At 44.2% G+C, this 26181-nt stretch overlaps 1 protein-coding gene and 1 long non-coding RNA gene across 15 annotated transcripts in view; one reads left to right on the top strand and one right to left on the bottom strand.

The window, feature by feature from the left end:
- KMT2C (lysine methyltransferase 2C) overlaps nt 1–26181 on the bottom strand; it is a 208179-nt gene that overhangs the window by 172616 nt on the left and 9382 nt on the right. The window contains exon 1 of one of the 13 annotated variants that reach the window (XM_065829915.2): nt 15417–15555. The exons of the other annotated variants lie outside the window; for them this stretch is intronic. The gene's annotated coding sequence lies outside the window, so the exon portion shown is untranslated. Of the gene's footprint in view, nt 1–15416; nt 15556–26181 lie in introns of those variants that run through there. 13 annotated transcript variants of the gene reach the window in all.
- Nucleotides 15513–18715, top strand: LOC139827302 (uncharacterized). Of its 2 annotated transcripts, XR_011737794.1 has the most exons (3): nt 15513–15635; nt 16462–16863; nt 18430–18715. It is a non-coding gene; the product is annotated as an uncharacterized lncRNA (long non-coding RNA). The 2 variants fall into 2 exon arrangements; XR_011737793.1 differs by having other exon boundaries at nt 16462–18715.

Below are 26181 nucleotides of genomic sequence, written 5' to 3'. Positions count from 1 at the left end.
TAAAGTTAACTAGAAAGTTTCCATTACCGAGAAAACACTGGGACGTGAGTTACCAGGGAACTGCCCTTCAGGAGCAACGGGGTGGAAAACCTTCAATAACCTTCAGCACATTCTCTCCTCCGTGTAGCTTTGCTCTGTTTCGACAACGGATTACACTAAAAACACCTTTTTAATGCAAGCCTAAGAAAGTTGTACTGGCATCCGGGCTCCACACCATATTGGAAAACACATATTCTAGGACACTTAAATTCTCCAGACTTGGGAGAAAATCTAAGACACATAGAAATTTCAGGTGCCAATGTTCTGCAAAACAAGTTGTCTCACAGAGGGACAAAGACTGATTTTCTTCTTCGTATCAGGACCCTACAGGAAAGGCAACACAGTTGGTTCATGTCCCCAAGGGAAACTTTCTTCATCAAAATACTTCATCAAAAATACTATTTTGCTGGGCGACTTGCAGTATTTGTAAGCAGAGTTCTGAGAGGATGCCAGGTAAACATAAAATTCATAATGACACCAAAAATTTTACCTTCTCTAGATAGCAGGCACACCCCAACGCCTTATTTTCCTATATCCAATGCTATGGCCCAGTTTGTTGAGGGTTTAGCTCTTCCAAAAATGAACCCAAAAGCTGAGGTTTAGCTTCCCTCGGAAAATAAAAAGACAACTAACTAGGGCTTCAGTCTCACTAAACACACCCCATACTAGCATGATCCAACATTTAATTTATTGTAGAATAACATTAATCAGCAACACACAGCATAAAAACTATAACATTAAAAACAAACCCACAGAGAAAGTGCACTACCATTAAAAACCATCGCTCGGCAATGCCGCTGAACTAATTCTAAGCCTAAGTAACAAACTATCACCAAGTACCAACTTTATTAGCTAAATAAATGTATGTTGTTTCACTTCCAAATGAAGTGGAAGAGCTGTTTAAATGTTCAGCCTTGGATGTGCACAGACAAATGAAAACAAGCGAGACCGAAAGCCTGACCCAGAGCCCTCACATTTGTGTGTGCGGGACTCAATAATGAACCCAGATACTTCAGGGAATGTCTGAAAAACCTCCTGGTTTTCACACTTTCTGTCGCCTGTATCAGAGAATTTGGATTAAAAGTCTATACGATCCTAAATGATTACAAAAGCACTTTTTTTTTTTGATGAAAAACTACAAATTTTGAAGACTCCTTCGCAAATTCTGCTCCTGAAGAATTCTGTTCTTTTTTTCAAGCTTCCTTGGCCATAAATTTCATATTCACGTTCATTCAAAAGAAGTCACAAAAGTGAAAACTGTTGGATTTAATACTTAATAAATATATCTATAACGTCACTACTATCTTGTACATTCCTAAAAATCTCACATAAAAGTTTGCTGCCCTATTTCACCAGCTGCAAAAGTCGATGTCCACTGTCTTGCACACACTTCAATATTACATGAACCCGGTTTCGCACCATTCAGAATCATGGGCGAAATGCAATGCTGGTCTGATATGTTACTTGTGAATATCCTGGACACTAAGGAAGGTTCCTGCTGCTTTTTATCCAGCAGTCGCTCTGGGGGAGGGTAACGACTACTGATGTTCTTAACATACATAAGAACAAACTGCAATTTAGTAAGATATTCATTTCTTAAGAATCACAGAATGGACTGGGTTGGAAAAGACCTCAGAGATCATCAAGTCCAACCCTTGGTCCAACTCCAGTCCATTGACCAGATCATGGCACTAAGTGCCATGGCCAATCTCAGTTTAAAAACCTCCAGGGCCGGTGAGTCCAGCACCTCCCTGGGCAGCCATTCCAATGCCTGACCACTCTCTCTATAAGGAATTTCCTTCTAATCTCCAGCCTAAATTTCCCCTGGCAGAGTTGAAGCCCATGCCCTCTTGTCCTGTTGCTGACTGCCTGGGAGAAGAGACCAATCCCCACCTGGCTAGAACTGCCCTTCAGGTAGTTCTAGAGAGTGATGAGCTCAGCTCTAAGCCTCCTCTCATCCAGACTGAACAACCCCAGCTCCCTCAGCCTCTCCCCATGGGTCTTGTGTTCAAGTCCCTTCCCCAGTCTTGTTGCTCTTCTCTGGACCCGCTCCAGCACTTCAATCTCTTTCCTGAACTGAAGGGCCTAGAACTGAACACAATACTCCAGGTGTAAGAGACACAACAGAAACTGTCGAGGCCAACCAGTTCTTCTAAACAACAATGTATAATATTATATCGAAAGAAAATGTACTTAAAATAAGCACGACTCAGATAAGCAGCTACTATGGGTTTGCAACAGGGATCCTATTTCAATAAAGCAAAATGAATTCCAGCCTTCTCCTACAAACAAATTTCTAATACTTGCATTAAAGCTACGGAAAACAGTCCAGCTCCTATTACAACGCTTTTAAAACTAAACTTTTCAAAGAAGTGTGTCTGAAGGCACGTCTTAAAAAATTAACACCCAACAAACCACTCGGATATTTCAATCCCAATATTCAGCAAGATCTAAGAAGACCAAAATATTTTTAAAACAATAATAGAAAAGCAAGATTTAAGCCACATTAGAAAACCCTTCTCTAAAGCTGCCACTTATTGGAATATTTCTTAAGGCAGTTTTATGACAAAAATACATTTTTTGTGCAGCAGAGACGTACAAAAGGATTTTTCGGGATGCCAAACACTTTCAGAACTCTCCAGTGATGACTCACCCTGTTATGTATACAAACCTTTCATTAAAAATAAGTCACTTGGCATCATTACAGATCCTCAGCTTGCAATCCTCAACTCACTGTTATTTCTTATAGAACATATTCTAAACACTCTGCACTAAAGTATTCTGGTATGCTAATTTTGGGCAGGAAAACGTACAGCTTAACTTGAATGGCCTTTCTTACACAAAGAGTTTCTACTCCAGTTCCCAAAGTGCTCCAAGATGTCCTCAAATACAATTTCTAGCGAGACAGAAATTCTTTGTTGCTCCGTGTCGGTTCTTTGCCAGTTGCGCTGACCAACTATTTTGCCAAAATGAGAGAGAAATAAGCCTTTTTAAATGAGTCTTGGTGAGTGTAACAAAAAGAATCACTTCTGAAAGAAGAAAAATAAAGGTGGGGGGGAGTTGAACTGTTCCTGAATATTTTGACAGCATTCCTGCTGGCTGTCGCCATAGGAGCATCATCTGAATCCCCCACAAAACATATGAATTTATATAGATAATCTATTACACTTCAATGAAATCACAATAAACTAAAAGCTGCCACGTAGGTGCAAATAATTATGATGAACTACATTACTATACAGGCAAGTATCTGCCAATAAGACAGCTTTCTTTTTTTATATATAACTTCATTGAAATGTGGTGTGGGATTTTGTGGTTTTTGGTTGGTTGGGTTTTCTTGCTTTGGTTGGTTTTTTGGTGGTTTTTTTTTCCCTACTTGGCTGTTGTTTTCTTCGCCTGTACACACGAATGTTTGCAAGATGTACCAGAAACCAGAACCTTCCCACAGCGCTCCACACAGCACCAGCATCCCACGCGTTGCTCCATCAAGCGTTGGATCTGGTCCTTCCAGCCCAGGCTCACAGGGCGAGAGCATCGGGGGTTTTATTCCATGCCTGTTCATGTCCTGAAGGCAGCCACACAACAGCAGCCACCGAGCTTTAAATCAAACATTTACCTGCTGAAACTCAACATTCACTTTGCTGGTCTGGGGTTCGCAGCCCTCCCCACAGCATCGTCTGGCCAAATTCAAAGCAACAAGCACGAGACAAATAATTTCCTTTATGTTCAACCCCTCCCACCATCCGCTTCTCTAATAATCCAGCTCCTCGTGTTGACGCTTTTCTAAATACGGCCACACATGAATAAGAAGCGAGCTCGGTGCCAGCTTCGCGATTTCTCTTTCCCACTGGGACACACTTTCCAGCATCTCAGATGTTTTCGGAGCAGGCGCCTCCCCCACCACTGCCACATATACATTTATTTTATTTCTTATAAACGCCTCTTACCCACAGCAGTTACAAGTGCCAAACCGTCTGATTTCACAGGGTGTCAGAAGAAAAAGACAGATCTAAGAACTTACATGGCATTCTCGATGCCTTTTGCTTCTGCAACATGTTGATTTGGAAAGAAAACTCTTCATTTGCTCCAATTCCAACCACCACAAGAAATCAGCCTCCTCTCTCCAGTCATTTACGCTGATCATAGGACTTGATCAACTACACCACCTTTCCAATAAGCTTATGCTTTCCATAGGTTCTGTCAACTACCTGATCAAAGATACAAATTACATTTCTGGATTCACGCTATGAGTCTTTGAGCTCGCAGCATATTGATTGCCACGTTTCACAAAAAATGAACCTAAAGAACAGCCTGTATTTTTTTGCTCCCGGATGAGATAAGAAGGCTTGTCTTAGGAAGCATAACTAAAGCCTTTTGATTTAATTTAGTCGTTCAGTTTTTGTTATTCTCTTATTATTTATGTGCTACCATAGGTGGTCATGGCAAATTACCAACATAATTTGCGCTGGTTCTCTAGCTATAAGGCTAGCTTATTAATTAAATTTAAAAGAAAATTAAAAAAGAGGTAACACTCTTCGGCAGTTAAAAAACAGAGGTGTAACGAAGATACAGCCCCAGTCAACAACAAGAGCTTCGTATTTCATATTTGCCTTTAACAACCATGTTTTAAATGAAAGCAGACACCATTTTCATTCACTCGCATTTAATCACCGGTCAATGCAAGAGATGAATAATGAGAAGCCGGTTGGACGCTGAGCATCTTCATCACAGGGGGCTTGGGGTGGCGAACAATCAGCCTCACAAACAAGAGAGACATTTAAAAACCACACAGCACAAACATCACAGAGGGTCCAGCGCAAAGCAGGGGCCGGGCTCCCTCTAACAAACAAAAGGGGACACTTTAGTCATATTTTAAGGAGGGTTTGCACGTGACCTGGGCCATTAGATACTGAAATGCTGCTGCAGTGGCCATGCGGCCACCTGGGTGTTTGGTGGTTAATGCTCAAACTGGCCACTACGGCACCCTCGAGGAGGGAAGATAACCAAAGCAGCAGCAGCTCTGGTTGGTAACACTATTAATGTACTGGGGGGTTAAAGAGCTGTAGACCCGCAGACATAAGCATGATCAAGTGGGAAATCTAAACTACCGCTAACCAGTTTGATCAATGAACATAATATGCAGAATAATTAAGTCAATTTATGGCAAATATAAAACACGTTCGTCATCCGGATACAATATTATTTAACTAAGAGAATGAATCAAAACCTAAGCTCTGTAATACCGACATTTAACATTCGAAAGTAAGAGCCCATAATTCCTGCAAAGACTGAAAGTATCTGTTAATCTACAAATGACAAGCAACCTTGCTAGGAGTCCAGACATCCTGCTTTGGAGAGCATTTGTCTCAATGCCTTCAAAAAGCAGTCTCGTTACACACACACCATTTTCTCCATTTAAATAAAACTTCACGGAGATAACCTGGTGCTTTCACCGAGGTCCTTTGGTCCTGCGAAAAGGACACAGTCTGGTTTGCCCAGACATACGTTTCCATGCATAATTACAATCACTACCCACATTGAAAAGGTGATCACAGAAATAGCATTTACCACCTCTTCCAACACACACTACACGGTTCCGATGCCAGCAGGTTCAAGAAAATCCCAACCAAAAGGCGGTTTTTCTTCTCAGGATTTGCAGTTAAACTGTGATGCTCCATACTCAGCAGGTCAAAGTTTGTGTGATCAAGGAAAGGTTGAACACACTCAAAGGAGATGGCTAATGCTCAACAGATCCAACACAGAAATATCACCCTCAACTCCAGAAATCCCACAGTTCTTTCCCAGCTTCCGACAATTAGTGGTACAGGGAAGTATCGTTACAAAATTATCCTTTCCTTAAATTCCATCCTTGGCATCTGCTATTAATGACTGCAGGAAACATGAGGATGAGCCACCAAGATCTCCGACCTGACCCAGTAGAGCTGCCCTTGTGAAACGGGGAATTTCTCCATATGATCTTACAAACAGAATGTGAATCAAGAGCGAAGAAAACAAAGCTCATCCTATTGCCCGAAGGACTGTCACACCTAAAGGCTGATTTTAACTCCAACCTTCATTTCCAGCCTCCTGTTCACCATCCTGAACTGCAAATAGTGAACATGCGATTATGTAGCCTTGAGCGGTTTAGAAAGGCTTCATTCCTCTAAAAGACTTGTTCCCCATTTCCATCATTCAGAGACTCCAATGCTCTTACAGAGAATCAGTTCTGCATGGTGGGAGACGATGGTGGGGGGAAGGAAAAGCAAATTAAAAGGTCTGAGCATCCTACATCCCTCCCCATTCAGGATCGTTGTCCATATTGTATTGAAAAGATTATACTAAGATGCCTTGTCCCTCAGTCAGGCGCTCACCATCCACCACAGTACAAGAATAACTTCAGGAGCAGAAAGCTTCATGTCACACAACCCTGCTTTTCAACAAGATGCTCTCACAGTGAAAAAACACCTACTTTTCTTGTATTTAAGCAACGCTAAGCTCGTCTGGCAGCTCAGTGGATTCTCCTAAGTCACCAAATTCCTCGCACGGCCTCAGAAATAACCTCAGCATCATGTGTCATCTCACTGAAAAAAGTCAGGTGACATTGTGCTGCTATCTTCTAATTTGAAATAACAGCCAATCCTAGAATACCTGCATTCTGACCTTACTTTTTGTAGAGAATTTGTAATTTGTTCTTCTTGTAATCAGTTAAAAGACTACAAAGAGAGATTTGTGTGAGTTTACTTTGACCCCCACCCTGAATCAAGTAATAGAGTTGAGCAACAAACAAGCTCCTGGACACAGAAGCTCTTATTTCAATACCATGCAGATTCCACAGTTTTCGAAGTTAAAGCTGTGAATCTATCTGAGAAGACAGGCAGATGTTGCCTGTAGCGAGGGCTGAGGGAAAACTCATAAGAGGTTTTCTCCTGAGGAAAAGAGAAGGAGTAAGAGGCAATTTCTTATCTGTGGAAGACAAAGACGTGAGCTTTAGGGCAGGGGTGCAGGGAAGGTATTGGAGTATGACTGTATTTTGTCATTTGTCAATCTGTCAGGCTCACAACTCTAACCATTCCACCAGTCCTCATTTTCAGCACCCAGGCGCATGTTTCTGATGAAATTTGGCATGCACCTTTGAATGCCAGGGCCAAAGCATTAAGGACAGAGTTCTATGATAAACGGTTGATGTTCACTGACTGTGGGGCCAAGTTCACCCTCATACTAAAAGTTGCTTAATTTCATCCATGTACTTCCCATGAGGATGTGGTGAACGTTCATGAGGAAATCTGCTAAAAGACAAGGTGTATTACGCAGAATCCTATGACGTGGGCGATTCTGTCTTGGAGCGCATGTACCAGGGTGGCCATGAAGCTCTGGCAGCAAATGTCACTTTTGCTGCTCAGGTACAACCTGAGTATGGGAGGATTTGCAGCAAGTTTGCTTCTGATGACCTTAGCAGGCTTAGGAGGCTGTTGGAAGGACTGGAGAAGAGATTCCTGGAGAGATTATTTCAAGATACATCTTCTTTCCAGTATAGACTGCAACCACTGAAAACATTCTGCAAATTTATTTCAGATTCCAGATGTAGAATGTGCTTTCTGTACTGAATTAAGTGCTTATGGGGCAGCTGGACCCTGTGAAAAACCAGCCCTATGTGTGCCCAAAAGCCAGTTACAACAGTTGTACATAGGATGCAACCCCTCCACCCCATCTTTGTTTCTCTTATAGCCTTAAGAGACATCACCACCACCTCTTTTCTGGCCCACCTATACCACTACGGCTCATCTTTCCAGTTCCTCACAAGTAACTTAATGCTCAGTGGATGCTACAGAACCGTCAGAAAAAAATTACCCTTACAACCTGCTCAAGGGACCACAACCATCACTGGCTTTTCTGTTACAAAGGAGACTTTCAAGACAGCCTTTTCCAGAAAAATTCCCCTGGTGAGGCCACACCTGAAGATCTGTGTCCAGTTCTGAGCTCACCAGTTTAAGAAGGACAAGAAATTCCTGGAAAGAGTCCAGCCAAGGGCTGTGAAGATGTTGAGGGGTCTGAAGCATCTTTCTGATGAGGAGAGACTGAGAGAGCTGGGGCTGTTCAGCCTGGAGGAGAGGGGATCTCATCAATGCTGATAAATATCTCAAGGGTGGGTATCAACAGGATGGACCAGACACTTTCAGTGGTGCCCAACGACAGGATGAGTCGCAACAGACACAGACTGAAGCACAGGAGGCTCCATCTGAACATGCGGAGAAACTTCTTGACTTTGAGGTGCAAGAGCCTGGACCAGGCTGCCCAGAGAGGTTGTGGAGTCTCCTTCTCTGGAGACATTCAAACCCACCTGGACACCTTCCTGTGTGATCTGCTCTGGTGACCCTGCTTTAGCAGGTGGGTTGGACTGGATGATCTCCAGAGGTCCCTTCCAACCCAAACCAGTCTGTGATTGTGATACTCTTCACCTACATATCAGTGTTACTTTACCAGGAGACCCAACTAAGCAGCTCTTCTTCTTCTTCTCCTGGCCTGAAAATTCTGGCACAGGAGACGGTGAGAAGCACAAGGATAGGATGTGGAGCCCTACGTGCAAAACTATTTAGCCCTACATCGCTCTGATAAAATTTAACACATAATATCAGTACTTACGATGCTGCTGTGTGTTTGAAGAAAGCGTGTATCAGACAGCAGGAGAGGTCTCAAGCATGAACACACATCTAGCTCAGGAAGAATGCAACCAAATAAGCCCAGTTCTTGCTGAGTGGTCTAGACCTGCCCTTGACTTTTTTCCTCTACACACAACAGAACTGTGATTCTTCTCCGTATCTGGAAGCAGCGGGAGTAAAACATGAGTAACTGGCCAGTAAAAGAACAATACAGAAATCATGAACAAGTTTATGCAACTTGTAATTGTTATGATTTCAGCTTAGCACCGGTTCAGGGAACCTAGGCCGACAGAAAATTAGTCTCACATTTTCTCGAAATTTGAAGAACGAAAAGCTATTTCGCAATGCCTGGTTTATTTTTTCTAAAGCATTCTGTTCCCTACACTTTGTGATCAAGTAGAGCAGCAGTTAGCGCTATTCAACATACTACATACAGAACACATCGGACTATTGAATTCTTACTTATACTGGTAAGTGTTTACTCTCATGACTATTTTATTTCAATGGAAAACTTTCTATTGACTTCAGCTGTCTTCGAAACAGAACTGTGTACCTTAGAGAACACTCTATCATCCTGATTAATAATTAAATGAATCCATACAGTACTTATTCACCGACAGTTCTTTATTTGGAGGTCCAGGGGCATCAATAATGAAAACTCCTCCATAGCACTAATGAAGCTGTCAGCAGCAGATGTTGAAGATTAGGCAGCCGTAGAGAAAGAAAGAAAGAAAGAAAGAGATACATAAATACAGAATCATAGAATCCTTCCAGTTGGAAAAGATCCTCAAGATCATCGAGTCCAACCATCACCTAACTCTAGCACTAAACCATGTCCCTAAGAACCTCAACCATACGCCTTTTAAAACCCTCCAGGGATGGTGACTCCACCAGTTCCCTGGGCAGCCTGTTCCATATAGGATTGTTCACACAGGAATCGTGTATAGGTGTATGGATGATCAGGAGAACTACCTCCCCCCAACCTTCATTTCTCCCAGCTATCACCGGAGAAAACAGGAGCAAACAATCCTCATCGAGAGGGGCAAACGCAGCAGATGTCATAACTGGCAATAGCGATTTCTGGCCATACACCACAGTTCAGTAACTCTGACTTTCCGGTAACACACTAAACAGAAGTCAACCGATTTCAAAACATCCCCGGGGGAGGCAATAGCGCTGCCTAAAATAGTGGCTATTCACCAATTCAGCTCTAAGATTCCAAAACTTTCTATGGAAAAGTGACATAACCACATCAGTAACTGAACCACGGCCATTGAGACAGATTCAATAGCTGTGTGCATCTCTGAAAAATGCAAGAGAGAGAATAATTAACTTACTAACTCCTCATTCTATGGCATTCTCAATGGATTTTACTACCTGAAGACAAATATACAAAACAAAAATGTTAATTCTTTTACATTTTGTAGACTAATAGATAAGCTACACAAAATATCCAAGCCAGACTTCTCTCCCCAGCCCAGTTTCAAGAATCTGTTCCTGCAAGGCTGTGTCCTGAGCCACATAAACCACTCCTGAAATCTTCCAGACGTCACGACCATCGCTCTCTTCTTCCAAGAACTAGACTGCAAATGGTAATAGTTGCTACTTCTGGAGCTGCGTAACATTGTCTTTACATTATTCTTTTAACTATTGATTTTTCTTAAAGATCTCTGCTTCCTTTGCAAGGTGGAAACAGAAGATGACAAGGGATAAATGGAAGGGAAAAGATAGTTGAGCACACATGAAGGTGCTCCCAGACAAGCTACCGCACCAAAACGGATCCAGGTGAAAGGAAAACACTGTCATCCTCAATCTCCTGCCTGTCTTAAAGATGACGTTCCTGTAACTCTGGATTCCTCTTTTTTGATCACTGCCAACCCATAAATTCTTCCAAAAGCCCTCTGCCTCGCTTTTGTATCCATTGCTATGTGCAACCAGCCTTCTACTGAAACATGGTAAAGCCACAGTGAGATTTTTCAAATAAGCAGTCTGACCAAGCCTCACTGCTCAATCCAGACCTCCATTTTATGAGAGTTCTGAACATCTAACCAATGACTCCTACCATGACTGTGACTAAACCTGCACACAAGGCCAGGCGAGGCTGACACGGCAGTGACAACACCCAGCGCACCTTCTGTTATTTGACCCAAACCTTTGAAAACATTCAGAAAATATTCTAGACTCATTGCTTCATCACTCCACTGTCAGACTGACTTGCTTGTTAAACTCATTCTGGATGGTGCCACAGCACTGTACTGTCCAAATAGCCTCACTCGAATGGAAGGTGACCATAACAAAGCCCCGACCTTAGTCCTTTTCCCAACTCCAGATGTGCCGTCCTTGTGCAGCCCCATCCACCACCCTGTTCTCTTTGTTCTGCCAGTCACATCATGTCCTCTCACCCTGGTCCTCGTGCTTGGAAAAAGCCTTCGAATTCCATCAAACTCAACATCCTCACGTGTAATTTCATTCAATAAGGGTAGATTTCTGCAGAACTGTAAGCATCAATAAGAATTCCGCCTGAGGTTTTCTGAATTCTGAAAAAAACACAGCTCTCTTTCCTCCTGGTCTAATCCCATCTCAAACAGATGCCCCATGCAATGATTACTCCAAAACTGCCCACTTCAGAGTCTGTCATGTTTTTCTCTACGGAATCTGTTCTTAGACAAGAGTACAATTTAAATCATAAGCTGGTTGGGGCAGAAGCCTAACTATAAACTAGGCAGTAAGAACCTGCTCTCACATGCACTCCTTAGAACTGTAGAACTGTTTTGGTCGGAAAAGACCTTTAAGATCATCGAGGCCAACTATGAACCTAACACTGTCAACTGCACCTCTAAACCATGTCCCTAGGAACCTCATCTACACATCTTTTAAACCCCTCCAGGAATGGTGACTCCACCACTGCCCTGGGCAGCCTGTTCCAATGCCTGACAACCCTTCCCGGGAAGAAACTATTCCTAATATCCAATCTAAACCTCCCCTGGTGCAACTTGAGGCCATGTCCTCTCATCCTATCACTTGTTCCTTGGGAGAAGAGACCAACCCCCTCCATGCTCCAAGCTCCTTTCAGGCAGTTCAGAGATCAGAAGGTCTCCCCTCAGCTCCTGTTCTCCAGGATGAACCCCCAGGTCCCTCAGCCGCTCCCATCACATTTGTGCTCCAGCCCCTCACCAGCTTCCTAAACAGAGTCTTACAAAAGCAACGTACAATCTCCTTCTACAGCACTGAGGCATTTTGGGCCTGAAAAATCAGGATAATAAAGAAGAGATCTGGAGTAACAACATGGAAGCACTTGTGGTCAGGAGGAACACATTGAGTTCCATCTAAAACAAAGCATTCATCCCTGAAACAGAATTATATCCCAGAACTGCAAGTCCTGACTGAATAAAACAAACAAACACACAAGTAGACCCTTCTTCCATGCCCTCCTCTTCTATGAGTGTCTAAGTAAGTAATGTTACTCAAATATTTACCTTTTAATACTTGGTAACCAGCATGAAAACACGGGTCAAAGTAGCCAATGTGAAATCTTTTATTTTCTAGCTGTACCACAAAAGCACCACCAGCACAGACCACACTCCGTGTGAACATTTCAACAGCAAATACAGACAAGGGGGTGACTTCACCCAAGAGACAGACAGAAACGCAACGCGTTATGAGCAGCTTCCAGCAGATCTTATCCAGGCATCAAATATCGTCCGTACTCACGCCTGGCATTGGACCTCAACTTTGAGATGAAAACAAATCGCAGTAAGGCCTTATATAATTATGATCCATTTTATAAATCAAAGACATTTGCAAAGGGAAAAGCGATGTTTTGCCACTCATTTTGATAGGCATCTGTACCTAAGACATCAGGAAAAAAAGATCTCTAAAGACCACTCAAAGACGCCTCTGTTTGCTGAAGGTGTTCCACGTCAGATCACCAAACGTAAAGATCTGCACGCTGTTTGAGAGAAGGCGCTCACCTATTCCCAACACAGCGTGATCCTCTATCTCACCGCTTCCCCTCCCGAATTCCCATGACGTTCCCCACCGCCGCGGTGCAGCAAATGCCACGGACGGCAAGGGGACATCTGATACCTGTGATATCACACGACGGGCGCTGCCAGAAAACACCAAAAGAGTTTAACGGGGGGAAAGGCAGAACCAGACGAGCCCAGCTAAGGGCCCGCTGTCAGCTGGGGTTTTATCCTTCTTTCTGGAAACATGTTACCTCCCAGAGTTTCCAGAAGCCTTAGTGATGACTGAAATTGGAGTGGCCCAAATAAAACAAAAGGTATCTCCGAGCCCGGTCAGACTGTGCTTTTGGCAATGCTCCACACACAGTTTTCCTTCTTCTTTGGCTGCGTGTTTTACACTCCATGGTACACAAAGTATATATTATTCTATGCTATGAGTTTTCCATCCAAACTTTAAGAACATGAAAACAAGAGCTGCAAAGCCCTAAGATTTGAGGGCAGTGATAATAGAAGAACACTTTGATCGTGATTTTTAAATATCTAACTAAATTTCAGGCTGGCAATACCCTGTATAGCACACGCTGAATGGCTCTTCTAGCCTGAAACAAAAGCAGAAATCAATACATGGTTGCTTTTCATTTCTGCTCAGCCGTTTACCTTTAAGAGATCATTTTCAGGCAAGTCCAATGACCAGTCACATTAAGAAAGAACGTGACGCAACTACTTTCTAATGGCATATTATGTAAATGACAATAATGCCGCCCCTTGCCTTCCCCCCAAAAAACTCTCTAAAAACATTGTGCCACAACTCTGCAGGAGTTTCTGTTTGGGAAAGAATAATACAAAAGAGGTGAGAAATATATATATATATATATTTATATATATGTACATCAACTGAGTATGTAGTCTGATAAAATAACCATACCAAAATTCAATACAATTGCTAAAAAAAGAGAGTATTTTGTCCTAAAGCATCTAGATTTAATGCAAACAAAATATCATGTACTAGTTTGTATCGAACAGATAAAATACAAGAGCAGAGTCATGAACAGTTTACAAAGACGACCTGCAAGTGAGGCGAGCACTTAATAATCACAGATACTCAAACTCCAAGCGTATTGTCAAAAGAAAGGAGGTTTACAATAAAGTAGCAAAGGACTCATACACCAAATACTTTAAAAATAGATGTATAGTGGTCATTAGTGAACGGCTGCCATAGGGGAACTGAGAGAAGTGGATCTGGTCTCCTGCCTCCGTTTGTCTCGTAAGTAGATGGTAAAATATTTGCACTGAACACTCTGGGAGCTGCATTTGTGTGTGTGGCAACTGTATTTTGTTGTGCAGGACCATCAAACACAACATACTAACATCACCATGATGTACAAAAAGGTACCTATGAGCTCCAGCTTTATAATTTTGTTTACCTCAAAACATAGTGTTTTATACAGTCACTGAGAATCTTTAAATGTCTGCCTATTTGTTTCCATTTTGCAACAGGACTACTAACCCACTGTGCTTTATTTCTTCAGACGGCAAAGAAACCCAAATTATTTTCATACTGATCTTCAGTTCTTTCGAGAACTCCAACCATGCTAAATAACACTATTCTACAAAACCGTGAAGTTAAATAATAAAACTAAAGTAACTCAGGAACATTTTGCAATTATGTAATGAATCTGGTCACAGTATTAACTAATGATTCGCTGGTGAATATCTAGTATTTAGTATCCAGCATTGGTACATGACTGAGACAGTTTTGTAAAGAAATAGAAAGCACCGTGCTCATATTTTTAAAACACAGGCTGTTCTGTTTGCTTGTTTTTACATCAACCTGCTACAAAGTAACCCCATTAAAAAGAAAAAGAAATAAAGGGACGGGCAGCCTCTCATTTTGTCCAGACCAAGAAAAGCAAAAACAAAATACTTTTTTTAACCTTTCCAGTTTGTATCAAGTTTGCTAAAGCCAGCCAGTTACATAACACTTACTTTGACTTATGACCCATTTGCTCACCGCTTATACAAAAATCATCATATATGATGGTCTGAGCATCCATTACGTGTTTGGAACACGGTGTGTTTTCAAAAGGGGCTTTTTATTCTTTCTTTTAATTCAGAGCTATAGATAAAGGCAGCTGGAAGGCTCATCTACAATGAACACTACACGGGTATGCTTTGAAACCACACAAAATTAAAATGGCACTCTTTTCAAAAATAAGTGTGTACAAAGTGTTTCGAAATACTGAAGAAATATTAATCATATCTCGTCTTCCATCACTCCAGAATTCACACCAGGAAATGAAAAGTGGTTTAAAAAACAAACAAAAAAAAGGAGTCGTGCTATAGGTAACCATATAAAGTCATAATTTTATAAGAAAATGTGTGTGTCGGTGCCACACACGTGTGTGGGGGGGTGTCCGCAGCACTGACCGGTGTCCGGGGCAGACCCGAGCTGCGCTTTGTGTTTGGCGTTTCGCCCCTCTCCTTTTATTATTATTTTTTATTATTTTTAAATGCTCTAGGATCATCTATAACCCTGTAACTTGAACCTACAGATCCCCGTGTGCATTCGGGTAAGGTTTCGGGGTGGGTTTTTTTTTGACCAAACGGCATAAAATTCCCTCTCCCGAGTGTCAGCGGCGGCCGCGTCCCCCCGCCAAGTTTGTCCCCGGGTCCCCCCCCGCCGCTCCCAGCCCCCTCACCCGCTGTCACCGTTTGCCCTTTAATACAAAGAAGTTAAACCACAAGCCGTACTCACCCCCGGCGAATCGGTTCTGCGCGACATAGCCCAGCCCCCCGCGGAACCTCTCACAAATCCCCTCTGGAAAATGGAGGGGCTGGCATCGGGTTGCCCGCCCGTACCGATCCGGAGGAAAAAGAAGTTATTTACATGTCACGGCCCCAGCGCCGTGAGGAGACACCGCCTGCTCAGCACTCCCCGCGATCAGCCATGTTCCTCTCCCGGACCCGCCGCTCGGTACGAGCTTCCCCAGCCCACTGCCCCGGGGCCTCGGGCGGGCGCGGCGCGGCGCGGGCGGCTCTACAGGGGCCCCATGGCGGCGCCGGCGGGGGAGCGATCCGCCAACAGCCCCGATCGCCGCGGAACTTCGGGATCCTCCCCGAACCAGGCTGGGAGCCGCCGGCGGAGGAGGGCGGAGGGGGAGGGGAGCGGAGGGGAAGGGGAGGGGAGGGGAAAGGAGGAAAAAAAAAAAAAAAAAAGGAGAAAAAAAAAAAAAAAGAGAAAAAAAAAAGAGCCGAGCGAAAGTAGATCCGACGCAGCCGGGCGCCGCCAATGTGCGGACCGGAGTCCTGCGGCAGGAGCCGGGGCCGCGGCTGCGCCAGCGAGGCAGAGCGGCGGCGGCCGGAGGCGCAGCGCCCCCGCCGGAGGCTCCCACCGCCCGGCCCCCAACCCGCACCCCCGGCGCGGGGACACGGAGGCGCTGGCGCCGAGGGGGGAACCGGGGGCGGCCCGAGAGCCCCGCACGTCCCGGCGGGTGAGCCCGGGAGCCGGCGCCGGCAGCGCCCGGTCTGTCCTCCCGCAGCCCCTGTCCCAGAAACACCCCGAGCGCGGCAGGCGGCAGCTCCCCCGGTTCCCCTTCCCTGCCTCCCTCCCTTCCCCCAACGCCCGCACTTTCCCAGCAGAGCAGCAGAAAAGTTACAAAACGTTTCCATAGCTGCCGGGCGGTTCCCCGGCCGGACCCCTCGGCTCTTTGGGGCTACTCTGGGGAAAAAAAGGGGATTTCAGCCTTAAAGATGAAGGTGTGACCCCGAGTCACCACCCGTTCCTCTTTGACATTTTTCAGGCTACTCTACACTACTCCAAAACCCAGCTGGAACGGAGGAGCCCAAAAGCGAGCTTGACAAGTGTCCATCCTCAAATGGCTCTTCCCTAATCCTTCAAATGGTCCCTGCCAAATTTCTTTTTCTTCTACGGAGAGGAAAATAAATCAAGAAAACATTACACAACTATCATTTCACTTGTATTGATGGATACTTGCAAACCAGTCTGCCAATGTATGTAGTAACGCAACTACCTTTGTTCAGCTTCTCTTGGAAGCCCTCAAACAGCTGCTGTGTGATGCTGTGCTTGTCAATCTGTTATGTTTCCTTAAAATTTGTTTAAATATCAGACATCTGCAAGACAGAGGTTGACACATTGACAACAATAATCTGTTTCATCTGTCAAACAACAATAAGACCACGCAGTAAGTCTATTTTTCTTTTTTAATCAAATTCTTTTCTGTTACACCGATTACAACGGGATGTACTTAACCCTGGGCACCGTCTGCTGTGGACAAAAATGTTCAGTGTTGCTTTATCAATACTGCTCAGAGAAATTCTCAGTAAATGCACTGAGGAACTTTAAAAGACCATTTTACCTATAAGAGTGAAGAAAACAACCCCCAAAGCCCACACGGATTCACAGGGCACAACCTGGCCCGGCACAGGGAGGGAACCAACGCTGCCTATCGAACATTCTCCCTCTGGGTGCCTGGCCTACAGGGAAGTTTTTATCAAACCAATTCTCCAGAGACTGAGATAAAATTTTAAAAAGAAAGCACTAGCGTGAAAAAAAAACCTCCACGTGTTTACTCTGAAACAAGCGACTATTATATAAGAGCCATCGTGCCATGTTAGCACAGGTACGGACACATAAATACATTTAGTTACAAGGAGCTATTGAGCTACCGCTTATCAGCACATCTCTGGTCGCCGTGCGGAGCGACGCGCTGAGCCTGCTGCAGTGAGAAGGTTCAATACGTCAGTCTTAAAATATTGAGGTTTACATCTTTGCTAAGGTTATTTTGCAGTAAAGGTTGGCGATTTTGGTCCAAGCAACAAGTGGTGAATGGCTAAACCACTACTGAGACATTAATCGATTTGCCTGTTCCCTTTAGCACTCAAAGCCTTTATCCAGGACAAGCCCTACCTGGACACACATCTTTGTGTAGTTGAAACCTTTTTCTAAACAACATTCTGATATTAACTAAAATAAATTCCTCTTAAACCAAAGAAAATGCCCAACAGCAGGGAGATGCTGTTATTTTTCAAATTGTATTAAACAAGTGGCTGTGTTTATCCTCAGCAAGGCCAGAGCACCATTTTTATTGTATGTCAGCTATGCCATAACTACCTATTGATATAAGTTTCTGCTAAAACACTGTGCAGATCCTTCTGAGATTATACCCCTGGATGCGCTGTAAATTCGCAAACTTAGTTGTGCTGCTACACCTTAAACTCGTAGATATTTTCAAACACCTGACACTCGGTAAAAAAAATATGTATTTTCATATACTGGGTAATGGGTCACCTGACAAGTCTGTTGGCACAAACAAGTTGCAATTTAATAATAGCTGGTAATAATAATAATAATGATGATAATAAATTACTCTTGGTACTTTTCCCTACTGCTTATGTGACCCAGGGTGCGAGCTAAAAGGTCTGAAGCCGTATTAGTTGGGCTCATTCTTCATCAGAGCTTCGGAGCTTCATTTACTCTCAACATGCAAGATGTGAGATTTGGGTTTTTTTACTCTAAAAGCATATAAACTACCATCAAAATCTCAGCAAGGACAAATCCATAAGTTTACTACAGCACAGTCGGACATGGTCCAACACCAGTCATGTTGAGTAACTACTACTTTGCCACACAAGCTGCCCGTAAGTTGCCATCAACAGGAGCGTAAGATGAGCTAACAACTCAGGGTAGGGCTCGACATTCGGCAGCGATTCTCCTTGAGGCTGATCCCAACTCATTTCTCTCCTTCCAGGCTCTGAACTGCGCCCGGTTCAGTTCCAGGTTGGTTCACATTACGAACCAGTTGAGGAGACGAGTCCTGCTACAGGGTGACCCCAACACCAAAGCAAAGCAAAGCAGTTCTGGCTGCATCGACTCCCTGCCCCGATCCACACGTCTCCAGAAACTGTTTAAGCCAAACTTCTGCCAAGAAAATGTACATGGGGAAAATGAGATCAGTCATCTCTCCCAAGGCTTTTTCTTTGTAAGCAACAGAAGCAATGGATTTAATGATTAAGATAAAAACTTATGTGTGTACATATGTTGGACTGTTTTCTTCCAAACTCCAACTGATTAACTCAACGATACAACTCTCAAGTTAATCAAGACACATTTAGTGCAACATGCCTTAGCTGTTTATGATAGGCCCTATTTACAATTTACTTTTGGAGACTGTTACTTCGCAGCAACCAAGAGAAACTCCAATGTATACACATCACCACTTCCAATATATTCCAGTCTAAATTTCAGGTGCAATACATCCACAAATAAGAGATACAGGCTTCACAACAGGAGTGTTTGATTTGGTACTTCATTGATTTTAAGGTGTATGAAGATGAACCTACTAAGAAGCACAAAAATGCGTTTGGCTTTTCATAAACATTTGTTTCTTCGTAACTTCTGCTGACCTGCTATCTTCAAGGTCTTCAATGGGTTTCTAATAGTGTTATAATAGAATCCTAGTAACAACTTGAGATTAATCCCTAAGTATTTAGCTACAAAAAGACAACAAGCAGAAAAGGAAACTCAAATATTTTGCCTTAGCCTGGTAATTCTACCAAAATGTAAAGTCAATTTACCTTCTAGCAGCCTTTTATGCTTCCATGCTACAAACCAACTTGAACCACCCTCTTCTGTGAATCCAGTTTCTGTGTAAATTCCACTTTTCATGCCAAAGCACAGATGAAACGGAATTAGTTTGGCTTCTTTTTTCTTATTACATTTGAAGGGGTTTGGAAGTTCTTAGTTTCTAAGCTGGACTGAGGCAGTGTCTGGAGATAGATTCCATTTCTAAAACTAATAAATAAATTTTCTCTCTTTCAAGAAGGTTCCAAACCATTTCCAAACCGTATTTTTTCTCTTCCCTATGCTCTCTGCTCTTATGGGCATGAGCTAGATCATATTTGGAACCCAAGACAGGTCAGCAGCATGTCGTACAGCCAAGAAACACATGTGGTGCACTAACTACATACCCACGTTAACATACTATTATAAATTTGATTTAAAGCTACTACATTTAAGATGCCATAACTAGCAAGTGTGCTATTAGAAATAAAATCTGAACAGTAACATAAGCTAGGTAGTTGAAATAGCTTTCTACATAGGAAGCATCAAATTCTGTGTAAACTTAGGGCTTTGACAGGTGAGTTTTGGCAAATATTACTGAAAAGGCTCAAGGTGCGGGGTGTCTTTCCATGTTTCAGCCAAAGGCTGAATCCTGCGACAGAGATGGCAGAAGAGGACATTCCATTGCACTTGACTCACTGTCCAATGTGAATTTGAGGTAGAAACCCTTAAGAAGAAGCTGGAGTGTCCCCTTTTTGCCATAGGGCTGATAACTTCCCACAGAGCATCAGCAGAGATGAGCTCACCAAGTGTCACCAGATCTTGGCCAGTAACACCATGCACAGCGATAGCAATGGAGAAGCACAGGTTGGATCAGGTTAAAAGGCATTTATTTAAAAATAATAGTAATAATAAAAAAATAGGTCTTTAAAACTCGCATTACACCTAGAAATCTCAGATTTCCTTACTCATTTCTTCAATTTCCCAACAGTGCCATTTTACACATGGTGCTTTCTTACAGAAACCTGTGTCCATCTTACACTAATACTACCCTGTTTCCCCAAAAATAAGATCTACCCCCAAAATAAGCCCTAGCACTATTTTTCAAGATTCTTGAGGATGCTCGAAATGTAAGCCCTACTCCAAAAATAAGCCCTAGTTACAGTTCATTAAAAAAGTCAATTTAAATAGTGTCCAGGCAGCTATACATGTAAAAAAAGTAGTAAGTTTTGGAGAAAAAAATAATATAAGACCCTGTCTTATTTTTGGGGAAACAGGGTAAGTGCTGGTAGGAGTAAACTCTGTTGCGTAACTGAAGTGACCATGCTTACCAGAAATGGAAATAAATGGGTGAGCAAATGAATTCAGAAAGGACTAAACCCCAATGCAGAAGAATAAACCACAAGTTGAAAAGAAGATGCAAGAAGAGGTAGAAAACAGGCAATACCTAAATCCTCCTGGGCCAGCAGAAAATGACTCATTGCGAATGACACGCGCTGTCAGCCGCTAGCGCAGGCAGGACCGAACTGTTTTCAACAGTGTACGATGGAAATCCAATGAGACCTGAAATTCTGACATGTTTTCTTTAAAGTAATCAAAACAGCTCTACCGTTTTCTACCAGATAAACTTTTAAAAATACCCTTAAAGAATTGGAATGCCAGGTGACACCATAGTAAAGAAGTAATAACTTATTTAGCAAACGTAGAATCATGTAGATTAATAGAAAAAGCAAGTATCAGGTGATGGAGGGAATAAGGAACACAGACTATCAAACGGATTTAGTAAACTATTTTCTTTTAAGAAATAATACAGGAAAATACCTCCTAACACAACCAAAAGGCCTGGGAGGTGAGCTGGCCAGCCTGCTGCCCAAAGCAGGTCACACACAGACAGTTCCACACGCCGTCTGCAAATATTCCTGAAGTTCCATTTGTTGTTTACATAGCTGTGTAATACACGGCGCTGAAAAGTGATGGTGGGACCCTATTTGAAATACCTTATAGCCTAAAACAAACCAAGTACAAACAGAGATCGGGGCATAAAGGTGATATTTAGATGGCCTAAATCACACCTAAACCCCTTCATTTTGTATTTCCTACGAGATGGCTCTAAGAACTCTCTGCTCAGAGCTTGGTCCTTCTGAACTCTGTTTGAGCAGCACCTGGTTCTCTCTTCTGACTAAGCACAAAGAGTCCAGCAGAATATGAGTGTGCGCCCTCCTATTCATTAGTAAGCTCCTTTAGAGTAGTAAAATAAATATCATTAGTCTTTTAAAGGTTTGAAAGAAAACAATTCAGCGAAAAACCAGACCATCTCAAAACCGCTGAAAAAGAAACCGAGGTGGCATGACGAGGGGAGCCAGGATTCAGCCTCTGCCCTGTCCCCAAGGCCCATTACTAATCGCTGTTATGGAATATGCTCCCACGCCACGTGACGTGGTCCCTTCCATGCAGCTGCGTGTTCCCCGGGTTCAGCTTGGGCTACATATTGGGGGACAAAAAAAAATGAGGAAGGGGAGAAAGGGAGGAAGGGGAGAAAGGGAGGAAGGGGAGAAAGGGAGGAAGGGGAGAAAGGGAGGAAGGGGAGAAAGGGAGGAAGGGGAGAAAGGGAGGAAGGGGAGAAAGGGAGGAAGGGGAGAAAGGGAGGAAGGGGAGAAAGGGAGGAAGGGGAGAAAGGGAGGAAGGGGAGAAAGGGAGGAAGGGGAGAAAGGGAGGAAGGGGAGAAAGGGAGGAAGGGGAGAAAGGGAGGAAGGGGAGAAAGGGAGGAAGGGGAGAAAGGGAGGAAGGGGAGAAAGGGAGGAAGGGGAGAAAGGGAGGAAGGGGAGAAAGGGAGGAAGGGGAGAAAGGGAGGAAGGGGAGAAAGGGAGGAAGGGGAGAAAGGGAGGAAGGGGAGAAAGGGAGGAAGGGGAGAAAGGGAGGAAGGGGAGAAAGGGAGGAAGGGGAGAAAGGGAGGAAGGGGAGAAAGGGAGGAAGGGGAGAAAGGGAGGAAGGGGAGAAAGGGAGGAAGGGGAGAAAGGGAGGAAGGGGAGAAAGGGAGGAAGGGGAGAAAGGGAGGAAGGGGAGAAAGGGAGGAAGGGGAGAAAGGGAGGAAGGGGAGAAAGGGAGGAAGGGGAGAAAGGGAGGAAGGGGAGAAAGGGAGGAAGGGGAGAAAGGGAGGAAGGGGAGAAAGGGAGGAAGGGGAGAAAGGGAGGAAGGGGAGAAAGGGAGGAAGGGGAGAAAGGGAGGAAGGGGAGAAAGGGAGGAAGGGGAGAAAGGGAGGAAGGGGAGAAAGGGAGGAAGGGGAGAAAGGGAGGAAGGGGAGAAAGGGAGGAAGGGGAGAAAGGGAGGAAGGGGAGAAAGGGAGGAAGGGGAGAAAGGGAGGAAGGGGAGAAAGGGAGGAAGGGGAGAAAGGGAGGAAGGGGAGAAAGGGAGGAAGGGGAGAAAGGGAGGAAGGGGAGAAAGGGAGGAAGGGGAGAAAGGGAGGAAGGGGAGAAAGGGAGGAAGGGGAGAAAGGGAGGAAGGGGAGAAAGGGAGGAAGGGGAGAAAGGGAGGAAGGGGAGAAAGGGAGGAAGGGGAGAAAGGGAGGAAGGGGAGAAAGGGAGGAAGGGGAGAAAGGGAGGAAGGGGAGAAAGGGAGGAAGGGGAGAAAGGGAGGAAGGGGAGAAAGGGAGGAAGGGGAGAAAGGGAGGAAGGGGAGAAAGGGAGGAAGGGGAGAAAGGGAGGAAGGGGAGAAAGGGAGGAAGGGGAGAAAGGGAGGAAGGGGAGAAAGGGAGGAAGGGGAGAAAGGGAGGAAGGGGAGAAAGGGAGGAAGGGGAGAAAGGGAGGAAGGGGAGAAAGGGAGGAAGGGGAGAAAGGGAGGAAGGGGAGAAAGGGAGGAAGGGGAGAAAGGGAGGAAGGGGAGAAAGGGAGGAAGGGGAGAAAGGGAGGAAGGGGAGAAAGGGAGGAAGGGGAGAAAGGGAGGAAGGGGAGAAAGGGAGGAAGGGGAGAAAGGGAGGAAGGGGAGAAAGGGAGGAAGGGGAGAAAGGGAGGAAGGGGAGAAAGGGAGGAAGGGGAGAAAGGGAGGAAGGGGAGAAAGGGAGGAAGGGGAGAAAGGGAGGAAGGGGAGAAAGGGAGGAAGGGGAGAAAGGGAGGAAGGGGAGAAAGGGAGGAAGGGGAGAAAGGGAGGAAGGGGAGAAAGGGAGGAAGGGGAGAAAGGGAGGAAGGGGAGAAAGGGAGGAAGGGGAGAAAGGGAGGAAGGGGAGAAAGGGAGGAAGGGGAGAAAGGGAGGAAGGGGAGAAAGGGAGGAAGGGGAGAAAGGGAGGAAGGGGAGAAAGGGAGGAAGGGGAGAAAGGGAGGAAGGGGAGAAAGGGAGGAAGGGGAGAAAGGGAGGAAGGGGAGAAAGGGAGGAAGGGGAGAAAGGGAGGAAACAAAAAAATAATAAAGAAAAAAAATCAAACCCAGACCTCCACAACTTGATCTAAGGACATTTACAGTCTTTAGACAGCTAACACATGTCTATCATGATGCTTTCCCAAAGCCGAGTGAAACAAGGAGAACAGTGCACCTCAGAAGATCCAGGAGAGCTGAGAGCCCGAGCTGAGCTCAACAAGTTTGTACATGTCCGAGACAGTCATGACTTCACTGTTTTGAAGTGTGAGCACATTAATGAAGTATAGACAAGAAACTCTCATTGGTCTAAAAAAGCTTTGAAAATAACATGGTCAAGCTAACAAGTTAAAAACAGGTTCTTTTTGCCTATCAAGCAAGTCTAAAGCAATTAAAATTCAAAAAGACCAAATAATTGAAAAAAGTAAACTGAAAATATTCCTAGGACAGTATTGCTTTACAGTAAGTTATCAGTTATTTGAAATCCTTACTGACAGTCTCTGCTTAACACGCCTTAAGATCAAGATTTTCTGCTTGTCCATGAAGCAGGTATATCCAGTACACACAGTGAACCTTCCCTGTTCTGTTCTACCAGTGTGTCCTTATCTGAAAGACCAGACCACACCAAAATACAGGAGTCAGTTTACCAAGTTTGTGTTTATTCTTTACCAACAAACACATCCAAAACAGACATTATTGTATGTCCAAGCTGTACAGAGCACAGGGCAGGACAAAGAATACCCTCCCATTCCATTACAAAAAGAAGCGACAGAATAACCAGCTACGAGCCAACCGTGACTGCTACATGAGAGACCTTAGGGAAATAATTTCTTTAAATAATCTCGCTTACAGATCATTTATTTCCTGAGTTACTCTCCCCATTTCTGGGCCCCATTCTCTGCTAAAGGGTTTCTGGAAGACACAGGCAGAAAAATAAATTACAATTCCCGCTGAATCTGTTTTGCACTTTCCTTTGTATAAATCTCTAGCAGGACGCCTGATGCAAGGTTAATTGCGCAAAACATGAACGAGGAAAAATTACGTGTCAGAAGACTGGAGCAGCACCGAAAAGCAGTGTTTCCCAGAGCCCGGCGGCTCGTACATCCCACCTCCTCTGCTCCCTCCAGAGCAATCCTGCTGCGAGCTGCTCTTCCTAAACTCGCATCCCTACGGGTTAGAGAACATTAACTGTGGCACAGCGTTTGCCCAAGAGGCTGAAAGTAAAACTGATGAGAATTCTAGCGGTTTCATTGAACGCCTCCTTAAAATAGAAAAAAAAAAGGTTCTAGTTATACTAGTAAATTAAACATAGTTGATGTTGGCCTTGAGACTGACCAGTGCAGATCAGCCCACATCCACGCTATCGAATTCTCAACCTCCCGAAGGAAGCACAACACGTAAACTATGTTGGGAATGGTGCTGAGAACCATTTGGAAGAGGGTTGAACCTGTACAAGCAACCGCTGTGGTGATGGGACAGCAGGGGGATGGTGGCCAGGGACTCCAAACATCCCCTCTGGGTTTTTGTTTGCACAGACACCCAAGAGGTCGAGGGCTTCAGGTGCCAGAATGCTATTGCTGCTACAGCCAGGCCACTCGTTAATATGAAATGCAAGTACAGGCAAGAATTAGCCCGATTTATAAATGGTGACATTTAAGGTAATGGAAATGAACAGTTCTTTCCTCCTTGTTTTGAATTTAATCTCAAAATTCTGATTTCCAAGCCTTCCTTCACAATGAAAAGCATCTGGCCCACTTTTAAGCAAGGTTCTAGTCTCATGCCGTTCAGTGGGCCATGGTAAGAAATAAAACACTGTACTCACTTCCTTTTATTACAAGGAGTGGGGGAAAAAAGGCAGAGAAGAAAAAAGTGGAAGCAGAAACAAAAACATAACAGAGAACAGGTACTATGGATTGGGAAACTGAAAGGCCAGGAGAGAAGATTAAATCAGAGGAAGATGATGAGTCTTTGGAAGCAACTCCCAGCAGCTTTCAGAGCACGTATCTCATGGGTCAGAGGAGGCCTTCACCACCCAGACACCTAATGGAAAAGCAAAACAAAAGAACGAACAGCCCAACGCGTCTGCGAAAACGTCAGGGACAACTGTTTCACCAAGATGGGGACGGCAGAAGAGCAGTTACTTCACACTTGGCGCTATTAGGACAGAGCTCCGTTCCGAACGGCGCAATGTGTGCAGCGATTTGGCTGGAAACGGTGACGAGAAGCATTTGCTGTGCCAAGGAAAGGGAAGAAACGAGAGCAGGAGGAGAAGGACAATTTTTTATCTTCAATTAAGGGAAATAAGAAAAGGAAATTTCAACCAATTCTTTGAACTTGTTGCTCAAATCTCTTGAGAATGTGACTTAAAGGAGGACTGGCAGTTATTGCACTGGAATAGGCGCAAAGTATCCCAGTGCAGGGGAAAGATAGGAGATGAGGGATGAACAATAGGGGCTGCATCAAAAGCAGCCAGTAATAAGGGTCTGAAACTAGAAAGAATCGTATTAGGAATGGAAACAAGGGCATTTTAATGAATATAAAGGAAGGGATAAAAATCAGAGCAGATAAAAGCACAGCATGCATTATTACCACTGTGC

Source organism: Patagioenas fasciata, chromosome 2 (genome assembly GCF_037038585.1).
Source record: "Patagioenas fasciata isolate bPatFas1 chromosome 2, bPatFas1.hap1, whole genome shotgun sequence".
NCBI classification, from domain to species: domain Eukaryota; kingdom Metazoa; phylum Chordata; class Aves; order Columbiformes; family Columbidae; genus Patagioenas; species Patagioenas fasciata.
This window is presented reverse-complemented; position numbering and strand designations above follow the sequence as displayed.